We start from the raw sequence: 12,084 nt of genomic DNA, 5'->3' as shown, positions 1-12,084 counted from the left end.
TGCTGTGTCCACTACGTGCGTGCGTGCGTGCGTCCGTCCCTCTGTCAGGGGCCATGGAAAAGAAGGGAGAGTCTCTCACTTCCCCGAATGCGGCTCTCACGGATCTCTAGCATCTGCTTCTGCTTGTACTTTTGAACAGAACGGTGCGTTGACTGCTGTGGTCTCAAAGGGCTTTCTCAGAGAGAACCTCTTCACCAGAATTTATCGGGCACTCCGACAGTGCCTGCCTGCCTGCCTGCCTGCCTGCAAGTTCTCGGGAGTGAAGAGGCCTTCTGGGATTTCATCAGTTTGGGGTGGGTGATCCTGTCCTAGGCCGGCATCTTCCCTGACAGAGGTCCATCTTTACCTGGACTGAGCCTGTCTGTCGCTTTCTTTCTTGCATCCACAATCACACATCTTTGAAATGTCAAGGGGATTTTCCATCTTTTCTGGAGCCCTGGAATCACAGGCCCGGCTCTGTGATTATCACAAACCCCATCACGATGACCGAGTTCATGATTGACTATATGAGCTATCCTACACCCACCCACCTAGGTAAAAGAAGTCTGTGTCCATCATTTTACTTTGCATCCAATCCCAGAGGTTGGCCCACTTTGCTTTCTCCCACGTTCCTCAAATGTCACCAGTGGATTTCATGTAACCCACTCCTCTTTGGATTGGAGTGTATAAAATAAGGGGGGGGGCGACATTGCCATTCTTGGGAACATCCTCTCCAACCGTTCGTTGAGATAGTGCTTCCCGGCGTGCGTGCGACATTTGTGGACAGTTTGGCTCAAAGACACTCACAGAAATTCTGCACAGGTTGGAGGATTTCTTACGTTGTTGACAAATGCCACACACGCACACATGTGCGTGCATTTGGTTCACAGTTGCCGCCTGTGGGGCTCTTTCAGGTTTGTCCATTTTCCTTCCTCTTTCTCACAGGGAGCAAGGAGGCAGCGAGTGAAATCACCAGTGAGTGTGTGATATGAGACTGACGATTTCCCGTGGAAAGCGGGTGAGCGGGCGGGTGGGCGGAGGGGGGGGAGGGAGGAAAGGAGTGAGGGAGGGAGGGAGGGAGGGGAGGAGGGAGGGAGGGAGGGAGGACACATCCATCCATCCATCCATCCATCCATGGATGGAAATTAAATGTTTAACAAACAGTGATGGTGAGTACTCAAGTCCTAGGCCGCTACCTTCCCTGACAAAGGTCAATCTTTCTTTTTTAAAAAAAATTTATTATTATTATTTTTTAAAATATATATTTTATTGATTTTTTACAGACAGGAAGGGAGAGGGATAGAGAGTTAGAAACATCGATGAGAGAGAAACATCCATCAGCTGCCTCCTGCATACCCCCCACTGGGGATGTGCCTGCAACCAAGGTACATGCCCTTGACTGGAATCAAACCCGGGACCCTTGAGTCCTCAGGCTGACGCTCTATCCACTGAGCCAAACTGGTCAGAGCTTTTTTTTTGTGTGCTTTTATTGATTTCAAAGAGGAAGAGAGAGAGAGAGAGAGAGAGAGAGAGAGATCAATGATGACAGAGAATTGTTTTTCCACTTGTTTATTCATTCTTCCCTAGCTTTTAAAAAAATATACAACAGTAGCAATGAGGGAATTTGTGGTCTCTACCCTGGGACCCTGGGCTGTGCCCTGAGGGCACTGGGAAAAAGGAAAGTGACTAGTTACCGGGACATTCACTACTCCAAAGACATGTGATCCTAGACTCTAGGACCTAGAGGCATAGAAAGACAATAGGCTCAGATGCCAGTAAGTTCAAAGGTGATCTCTATCAGGGGAGATACCAGGCCTAGGGTGTGACTGCCCACTCACTATACACTGCTTTCTACTTTAAGAAGTTTTTTTTTTTTTAAATTCAGAACATCCTGGGTGGTCACTTGAGGTGTCTGAGTTTGCAAGGCCAGGCCTCCCCCGAGTGGGTCAGGTTAGCATGTGGCCCCTTTTCATCCACAATGTTATGGGTTGGCTCAACGAGATAGACCACCGACTCAGAATCTAAATGTAAAAGCCTGTTATTAAGCTGGCCAGCTGACCACAGCACCTATCTCCCCCTCTGGGAGATTCGGAGCATGTGGCAGAGATCAAGGGTGCAGTATGATCCTTTATAGCAAAACAGTGTTAAAAAAAATACAAAGCATTTCATTAGAAGTTCACAAAAAGTTCATGAGAATGGAGCGGAGGTAAACAGAGTCACACCTGGCTGGATTTAATCTTAACACATTGTTTTCTAAGACAATCCAGCAATTTTTCTCTGCCACGGTTCCTGACATTGACACAATCGGTAACCTTTTCCAGGCCGCAGTCCCTCCCCCTCCCACATTCCCTTACCCTTCCATGCCGCAGTCCCCAGTCCCTCAACCTAGCACACACAATGCAAAGCTTCTTATGTATTAGCTTTTTAAAAAAATATACAACAGTAGCAATGAGGGAATTTGTGGTCTCTACCCTGGGACCCTGGGCTGTGCCCTGAGGGCACTGGGATAAAGGAAAGTGACTAGTTACCGGGACATTCACTACTCCAAAGACATGTGATCCTAGACTCTAGGACCTAGAGGCATAGAAAGACAATAGGCTCAGATGCCAGTAAGTTCAAAGGTGATCTCTCTCAGGGGAGATACCGGGCCTAGGGAGTGACTGCCCACTCACTGCTTTCTACTTTAAAAAGTTTTTTTTTTTTAATTCAGAACATCCTGGGTGGTCACTTGAGGTGTCTGAGTTTGCAAGACCAGGCCTTTCATTTTATCCTATTGCATTTCATTTCATTTTATTCACCGATGTGTCCCCCAATAAATTCAATTCCGGAAAAAAAATAATAACTGAAAGGAAGCAGAGAAAATGATTCCTCCGTTGTTGTTGCCCCGTGAATACTCGCCGCCTTTAGGTCTTCATTGTCGTGACACACAAACCTGCCCTCCGCCCCCCTTGAGGTTTTAAAGGCAAAAAGTGTTCTGGGTACGTCCTCTCGGTCCTCTGTCAGGCCCCACCCCCCAAAAAACTTTTCCAGTCTCCCTTCCGCTGTGTGTGTGTGTGTGTGTGTGTGTGTGTGTGTGTGTGGTGTGTGTGCGGTGTGTGTGTGTTTTCTTGGAGTTCCATACCATTAACCTGAGAAACACTCAAACCTGTAAATAATTTCTGTGATGAGTTTATTTGAACCAGACTGTCGGCAATTGCCGGGAAGCAGAATCTCAAGGAATTAAAAATCTATTCCTTTCAAGGCAGGGAGGAGGCCTTTCCGAGGCCTAGATAACAAAGTCCGGAGGCTAGACCAGGGGTGAAGGATAAACTTAAGTCATCATATAGGAGTTTAAAAGCACCCTGTCTCTGCATAGATACACAGCACAGCAAAGCCCAAAGTCCACAAGCATGTCTTTGACCTATTTTTATAAATCACCATCCAAGGATGAGACTTGTAAGTGGTTTCAAACACTGTCCTACACTCTTTCCTGCTGTTGACCAGTGGGTTCCATGAAATCCAGTGATGATAGATGAGGGAGGTGGGAGAAAGCAAAGAGGCGGGGGAGGGGGGGTTGGTAAGCTGTAAAATGATAGTGAGCGGTCAAAAATTAACATGGCAACAGTAACAATGAGGGAATTTGTGGTCTTTGCCCTGGGACTCTGGGCTGTGGCCCAAGGGCACTGGAAAAAAGGGAAGTGACTAGTTATCTGTTGTCATTCACCAGTCCAAAGATATGTGACCCGCCCTAAACCTGTTTTGCTCAGTGGATAGAGTGTTGGCCTGCGGGTCTGCGGACTGAAAGATCACAGGTTTGATTCCGGTCAAGGGCATGTACCTTGGATGTGGGCACATCCTCAGTTGGAGATGTGCAGGAGGCAGCTGATCGATGGTTCTCTCTCATCGATGTTTCTAACTCTCTGTCCCTCTCCCTTCCTCTCTGTAGAAAATCAATAAAATATATATAAAAAGATAAATATTCATTTATCGTACAGTTAAGGCTGACGCTCTATCCACTGAGTCAAGCTGGGCAGGGCAACATGTGGCCCCTTTTCATCCACAATGCAAAGCTTCTTATGTATGTACACCTTTCATTTTATCCTATTGCATTTCATTTCATTTTATTCACCGATGTGTCCCCCAATAAATTCAATTCCGAAAAAAAAATAATAACTGAAAGGAAACAAAGAGAGAAAATGATTCCTCCTTTGTTTTTTTGCCCCGTGAATACTCGCCCGCGCTTAGGTCTTCAGAGTCGTCGTTGTCGTCCCCCCCACCCCCCGCCTCCGCCCCCCCACCGCGGGTTGAGGTTTTAAGGGTCCTGCGCCGCAAAAAGTGTTCTGGGTCCATCCTTCCAGTCTCCATTCCGCTGCCAGGCCATGTCGCGCGCCCAAGGGGTCTTCCTGGGTAGAGCTCAGGTGTTGGACGCCTCTTCCTGGGTAGAGCTCAGGTGTTGGACGCCCCGCCCTGCCGCCCCGCCACCCGCCACGGGACCCGGCGGACTTGGTCCCCTTGTGCCCTGCCACCCCCCTCCCCACAAACACACACACAGTGGGCGGCAGGGTGCCCGCCCAGGCCGGGCCCACGGCTCGGCAGGGTGCCCGCTCTTGATCTTGGTGTTCGTGCGCCACCTGACGGCCGTTTTTTTAAAAATACTTTTTTTGTTTTTTTTACAGAGAGAAAGGGAGAGAGATAGAGAGTTAGAAACATCGATGAGAGAGAACCATCAATCAGCTGCTTCCTGCACACTTCCTACTGGATATATGGCCCCAACCAAAGTTCATGCCCTTGAAAGGAATCGAACCCGGGACCTTTCAGTACGCAGGCCGACGCTCTATGCACTGAGCCAAACTGGCTAGAGCCCATTTTTCTAAATCATTTAGGACAATAAAGCACAGTGAAGTGAAGATGAGTGCTATGGGCTGAATGCTTGTGACTCCCACCAAGCCCCAAATTCATAAATTGAAATCCTATTACGCCAGCTAATGGGATTAGGAGCTGGAGCTTTGGGATGGGATTAGGTCCTGGGGGTGGAGTCCTCAGGAGGAGATTTGTGCCCTTATAAAGGCCGCCTGAGAGAGCTGCCTGCCTCATTCACCAAGTGAGACTGCAACAAGTCGGAGGCCTGCCATTGAAAGAGGGCCCTCACCGACCGACCGACCATACATACGAGGCGCTCTAGCTCGCTTGGACTCTCGCAGCGCGCGCGCGCGAGCGCGGAGGCGAACGGCGAACCAGTATGATGGCGGAACAAGATGTGGAAAACGAGCTTCTGGATTATGAGGAAGATGAAGAACCCCAGGCTCCTACAGAGAGCACCCCAATACCCCCCAAGAAAGATGCCAAGGGGTCCTACGTTTCCATCCACAGCTCTGGCTTCCGGGACTTTCTGCTGAAGCCTGAGCTCCTGAGGGCCATAGGGGACTGTGGCTTTGAGCATCCATCTGAGGTTCAGCACCAGTGCATCCCCCAAGCCATCCTGGGCATGGATATCCTGTGCCAGGCCAAGTCTGGAATGGGTAAGACTGCAGTCTTCGTGCTGGCCACCCTTCAGCAGATCGAGCCCATCAATGGACAGGTGGCCGTGCTGGTCATGTGCCACACTCGGGAGCTGGCCTTTCAGATCAGGAAGGAGTATGAGCGCTTCTCCAAGTACATGCCCAGTGTCAAGGTGTCCGTGTTCTTCGGGGGTCTCTCCATCAAGAAGGACGAAGAGGTGTTGAAGAAGAACTGTCCCCACATCGTGGTGGGGACTCCAGGTCGCATCTTGGCACTCGTGCGGAACAGGAGCCTCAACTTGAGAAATGTGAAGCACTTCCTGCTGGACGAGTGTGACAAGATGCTGGAGCAGCTAGACATGCGGCGGGACGTACAGGAGATCTTTCGCCTGACGCCACGCGAGAAGCAGTGCATGATGTTCAGTGCCACGCTGAGCAAAGAGATCCGGCCTGTCTGCAGGAAGTTCATGCAAGATCCCCTGGAAGTGTCGGTGGACGACGACACCAAGCTCACGCTGCATGGGCTGCAGCAATACTATGTCGAGCTCAAAGAGAGAGAAAAGAACCGTCAACTCCTTGACCTCCTGGACGTGCTAGAGTTTAACCAGGTGGTGATCTTCGTGAGGTCGGTGCAGCGCTGCATAGCCCTGGCCCAGCTACTCGTGCAACAGAACTTCCCAGCCATCGCCATCCACAGGGCCATGGCCCAGGAGGAGCGCCTAGCATGCTACCAGCAGTTCAAGGACTTTCAGCGGCGGATCCTGGTGGCCACCGATCTGTTTGGCCGAGGGATGGACATTGAGCGAGTCAACATCGTCTTCAATTATGACATGCCTGGGGACTCGGACACCTACCTCCACCGGGTGGCCCGTGCCGGGCGCTTTGGCACCAAAGGCCTGGCTATCACTTTTGTGTCTCATGAGAATGATGCCAAAATCCTCAATGAGGTTCAGGGTCGGTTTGAAGTCAATGTGGCGGAGCTTCCTGAAGAAATGGACATCTCCACATACATGGAGCCGAGCCGCTAACCACACACCTGACATCCCAGAACCACCCTGCTTCCCACGTGCTGCTTCAACTCCTCTTTCTAGGCAACAGTGTGGCTTTCTTGCTCTGTTCAAACACTGTACATTTGTGTAACAATAAATTTGCATTATGGAAAAAATAAAAATATGGGCTTGTATTTTGCTTCATATATATATATATATATATATATATATATATATATATTGCTAGATTGATAGAAATATTCCAACTATTATACCGAGAATTCTTGTCTACCCCTCACCAGTTCTCCCTAATGTTCCATTAGCATGGAACATTTGTTAAAACTAAGACGTCTGCATATTATTATTAACTAAGCTGCAAATTTTATTCAGATTTCACCAATTTTTTGTCATAATGCACTTTGTCGTTCCTGGATCCAATTTGGGATACCACACTGCATTTAACATCTAGTAATTTTGTCAGAAAATATAGTTAGACGAAAGTCCCAACCAAAATTAGATTCTGTTCTGATTCATTCTAAGAATAAGTGTTCTGCAGTTATTATCAAGAATTATGTCAATGTATGATAAAAATAAAATTTTAATCCTATTATTTTCTTCCAAGTTTCAAACTGGAGAACCAACCGGAATCCCAAGTGGTGTCAAATACTGTTCTACAGTGTATTGCAATTTAGCAGTGACTCCCAAGTGCTGTCAAACACTGCTCTACACTGATTCCTGATGTATTTTTTTAAATAAATGTATTTCTTTATTGATTTTAGAGAGGAAGGGAGAGGTAGAGAGACTGAAACATCCATGATGAGAGAGGATCATGGATCAGCTGCCTCTTGCACGCCCCCTACTGGGGATTGAGCCTGCAACCCGGGCCTGTGCCCTTGGCCAGAATGGAACCCGAGACCCTTCAGTCTGCAGGCTGATGCTCTATCCGCTGAGCCAAACCGGCTAGGGCTTGATGTGTTTTTTAATATATATATATATATATATATATATATATATATATATATATATATTTTTTTTTATTGATTTCAGAGAGGAAGGGAGAGGGAGAGATTGAAACATCCACGATAAGAGAGGATCATGGATCGGCTGCCTCCTGCACACCCCGTACTGGGGATCTAGCCCGAATCCCGGGCATGTGCCCTTGACCGAAATAAAAACTGGGACCTTTTGGCTCTATCCACTGAGCCAAACCAACTAGGGCTAGTTTTTTTTTTTTTTTTGAGTGTGGGGGAAAAAAAGAGAGTAGAAGGGAAGAGGGGAGGGAAGGAGAGGGAGGGAGAGAGAGAGAGATTGCTTATTTATTCGTCGGTAGCTTTTAAATATATATATATATATACAAATGTTCCTTTGTTCAAAATTTTAAATCTCCGAAAGCTCTTCACCGATTGCTTTGAATTTTTTAAAAAATATATTTTATTGATTTTTCACAGAGAGGAAGGGAGAGAGATAGAGAGTTAGAAACATAGATGAGAGAGAAACATTGATCAGCTGCCTCCTGCACATCTCCTACTGGGGATGTGCCCGCAACCCCAGTACATGGCCTTGACCGGAATCGAACCTGGGACCTTTCAGTCCGCAGGCCGACGCACGATCCATTGAGCCAAACCGGTTTTTGCCGATTGCTTAGAAATTTTGACACAACGTTGCATTCGAACACGCGCGTGCTTTTATATATCTATATACCTACTATTATATAGATGTCACACCTGTGACAGGTAAAAACATGCCTTTTTTGAAAAGTAGCGCCATCTGTTGGACGTAAATGCAACACACGCTATACTAAATATTTTACGATTCCATTTCAATGTTTCTGTTTACAATTATAAATTGCAGATAAAATTAACCACAAATATGCATGTCCAGCTGCAAAACGATCCATCAGCTAAGATATTCTCACATCAATTGCTGGGAAATGGGAACGGAAAGGTGCCGGTTGATCTGACCTCAGGACGAATTTCATTGCCTCATAACTTCTGCAATTTAGTGACGTCAAAAGAAGAATTGGTTGAAGAAGTAATTCCCAATATTCAAACCAATTATAAGAATCATGATTGGCTGAGTGAACGAGCTATTCTTGCGGCCAAGAACAAAGATGTCTTAACAATATCATTCAGTCTAACATTCAAAGCGAGGCAGTCACATACAAGTCTGTCGACACTGTTGTGGAAGCAGATGAAGCGATTAATTATCCAACAGAATTTTTGAATTCACTCGATCTGCCAGGGATGCCACCGCATGTACTGCAATTGAAAATCGGCGCGCCAATTACCATGTTGTGAAATGGCAACCAGCCCAAGCGTTGACAGGCTCGCGGCTTGCAGTAAAAAAATTAACGAGCAATGTCATAGAAACAACAATCTTGACAGGACCTTTCAAAGGTGAAGATGTCCTCATTCCTCGCATTCCTATAATTCCAACGGATATGCCATTTCAATTTAAGAGATTGCAATTCCCAATTTGATTGGCGTTTGCAATCACCGTTAGCAAAGCTCAAGGCCAATCTTTAGAATTGTGCGGTTTAGATCTAGACGTGGATTGCTTCTCACATGGACAATTATATGTTGCGTGTTCTAGAGTCGGCAAACCAGACAATCTCTATATCTGCACAGACAATGGAACAACACAAAATGTTGCATACCCACAGGCATTGTGAAATTAAGCGTATTAGAAACGTGTGCTTTCTCTTTTCTTTCTTTTCCATTTAACCAGACTGAGCCACAGCAATGCGTGTCTGGGTACAGCATATATATATATATATATATATATATATATATATATATACACTTCCCTTAGCCTGTTTGGTTCAGTGCATTGAGCATTGAGCATTGGCCAGCCTGTGGACCAAAGGGTCCCAGGTCTGATTCCAGCCAAGGTCATGGACCTTGGTGGCAGGTTCTTTGGGCCCTTGCCCTGGTCACAGGCAACTAATTGACGTGTTTCTCTCACATCGATGTTTCCCTCGGTCTTGCCCTGTCTCTTCCACTCTCCCTAAAAATCAATGGAAAAATATCCTTGGGTGAGGATTAACAGGAACAAATATGTGTGTGTGTGTGTGTGTGTGTGTGTGTGTGTGTGTTATTGATTTTAGGAAAGGAGGGAGAAAGGGAAGGAGAGAGAGAGAGAGAGAGAGAGAGAGAGAGAGAGAGATACCTATTGGTTGCCTCCAATACATACTCCAGCTGGGAAATGAACCTGAAATCTGGGCATGTGCCCCAACCTGGAAAGGAATCGGTGACCTTTCAATTCATGAGATTATGCTCAACCAACTGAGCCCCACCAGCCAGGGCTCTGTTGCTTCCTGTCTGTGCCCTGATTGGGGATTGAACCCACAAACAGTGGCATAAGGGAAGATGCTCTCACCAATGAGCCACCGGTCCAGGGCCAAATTGATTGATTTTGTACATTTCATGGATAAGGCCTCATCCAGATTTACCTCACTTCCAACACACATACTACAGTATGCTCCCGCTCTGCCCCAACACTTTCTTGTCATTCATAAGGTGAGTCACGCTAAAATCCACAACCACATTACATTGCACCAATGTTACCCACACCCACCTGCTTGTTGTCTTTGGGCTTTCTTGTGAATATATATATACATAGGCAGTGGCAGATGTGGTCCAGGTTAGCGTTTATTGCCTCTATGGCTTCCTGGATTAGTCGCTTTGTTTGTATGCCTTAGAAATGCCCCATCCCTATGTTGAAAATAAAAGATTGGGGGTGGTGGGTGGTAGTGGAAGGGGGAAACACAAAAGAAACCCAAAGAGAAAGAAACTGGGGGGGGGGTTGTGTGGGGGAGGAAAATGGTGACAGAAAGAGGCTTTATACTTTGGGCGCTGTATTAAGGTGATGTTTTGTTGAGTTGTACACTTGAAAAACTTGTATGTATGTGTGTGTGTATGTGTGTGTGTATGTGTGTGTATGTGTGTGTGTGTGTGGTGTGTGTGGTGTGTGTGTGTTTTCTTGGAGTTTCATACCATTAACCCGAGAAACACTCAAACCTGTAAATAATTTCTGTGAGGAGTTTATTTGAACCAGACTTTTGGCTACTGCCGGGAAGCAGAATCTCAAGGAATTAAAAATCTATTCCTTTCAAGGCAGGGAGGAGGCCTTTCCAAGGCCTAGATAACAAAATCCGGGGGCCATACCAGGGGTGAAGGGTAAACTTAAGTCATCACATAGGAGTTTAAAATCACCCGGCCTCTGCATAGATACACAGCACAGCAAAGCCCAAAGTCCACAAGCATGTCTTTGACCTATTTTTATAAATCACCATCCAAGGATGAGACTTGTAAGTGGTTTCAAACACTGTTCTACACTCTTTCCTGCTGTTGACCAGTGGGTTCCATGAAATCCAGTGATGATAGATGAGGGAGGTGGGAGAAAGCAAAGGGGTGAGGGTGGGGGTTGGTAAGCTGTAAAATGATAGTGAGTGGTCAAAAATTAACATGATAACAGTAACAATGAGGAAATTTGTGGTCTCTTCCCTGGGACTCTGGGTTGTGCCCCAAAGGCACTGGAAAAAAGGGAAGTGACTATTTACCACTTGTCATTAACTAGTACAAAGATATGTGACCCGCCCTAACCTGTTTGGCTTATCTGGTGCCCCTCCAGGAACAGCTCTGGTGCTGTGCGGGAAGTGAAGGACCTGCGTGCATCCACAGGGGCTCGATCCAAGGCTGATTCAGGCCCCACCATGGCCGACAAAATCCACATGTCACTGGATGACATTAGGCTGGAGCTGAGCCAGTGGGGCGCCCATGGCGGGGCCCCTGGCTGCGGCGGGGGCGGGGGCAAGGACCTAGGTCTGACCTAGGCCCTGCCGCCTCCTAGAGAGGCCGGGGTTGTGGAGCATAGGCCGCCGCACCAGAGCGCAGGGGCGGCGGGCCATTCCGGAACCAGGCTGCCCTCAGCCGAGGCAAGAACCGGCCGACGCCCTACAGCAGGCAGAGACAGCTTCCTGACGAGTGGCAACACGACCGCTTCTGCAGGGCTTTCGGCAGGGGCGCCAGCCTGATGACCGGGGGGTAGCTGCTGCTGTGAACCTGCACTTCGGAGTGTCTGACGCGGACATCCAGCAGCTGTTTGGAAAGTTCGGGCCTCCGAAGAAGGCCGCTGTCCATTACGACCGCTCTGGCCGCAGCCTGGGAACAGCCCCCGTGCACTTTAAGCCCAAGGCAGACGCCCTGGAAGCCATGAAGCAGTATAACGGCATCCCTTTGTATGGCCGACCCCTCCACATCCAGATCCTCACCTCGCAGATAGATACGAAGCCCAGGCAGGCCCAGAGTGTCAACAGAGGCTGGGTGACTACAAACCAAGGATCTGGAGGCTTCGGCGGCGGCGGCGGCGGCGGCAGCGGCAGCGGCACTCAGGGCCGCTCCCACTCCGGGAACCTGCATACAGGCAGGCGCACTGGCCGCCATCCTAGGAGACAGATCTCAGCGGAGGAGTTGGACGCCCAGCTGGACGCTTACAACTCGATGAAGGGCCCCAAGCAGTTGGACGCCAAGCAGGACGCTTACAGGGGGGAGGAGGGGGCCCCCGGCCTTTTTGTACCCCCAAAAAGGCTCTTAAAATCCCCTGGGGGGAACCCCGAAGGGTGGGCCCCCCCCCCTGGG

General features: G+C 48.1%; 1 long non-coding RNA gene and 2 pseudogenes across 1 annotated transcript; 2 read left to right on the top strand and 1 right to left on the bottom strand.

The window, feature by feature from the left end:
• Window positions 1-1,843: 1,843 nt before the first annotated feature.
• LOC106695134 lies at window positions 1,844-4,133 on the bottom strand. Its single transcript, XR_001346205.1, has 2 exons — window positions 4,047-4,133; window positions 1,844-1,911 (listed from the first exon to the last, which is right to left on the bottom strand). It is a non-coding gene; the product is annotated as an uncharacterized LOC106695134 (long non-coding RNA).
• Window positions 4,134-5,200: 1,067 nt separating this feature from the next.
• LOC102431129 lies at window positions 5,201-6,592 on the top strand (annotated as a pseudogene).
• A 4,567-nt stretch (window positions 6,593-11,159) lies between these two features.
• Window positions 11,160-12,084, top strand: part of LOC102431754 — a 2,534-nt pseudogene continuing 1,609 nt past the window's right edge.

This window comes from Myotis lucifugus, unplaced genomic scaffold (assembly GCF_000147115.1).
Source record: "Myotis lucifugus unplaced genomic scaffold, Myoluc2.0 scaffold_877, whole genome shotgun sequence".
In the NCBI taxonomy this organism is placed as follows: domain Eukaryota; kingdom Metazoa; phylum Chordata; class Mammalia; order Chiroptera; family Vespertilionidae; genus Myotis; species Myotis lucifugus.
Note: the sequence above shows the minus strand (reverse complement) of the source record. Positions and strands in the feature narration are given on the sequence as shown.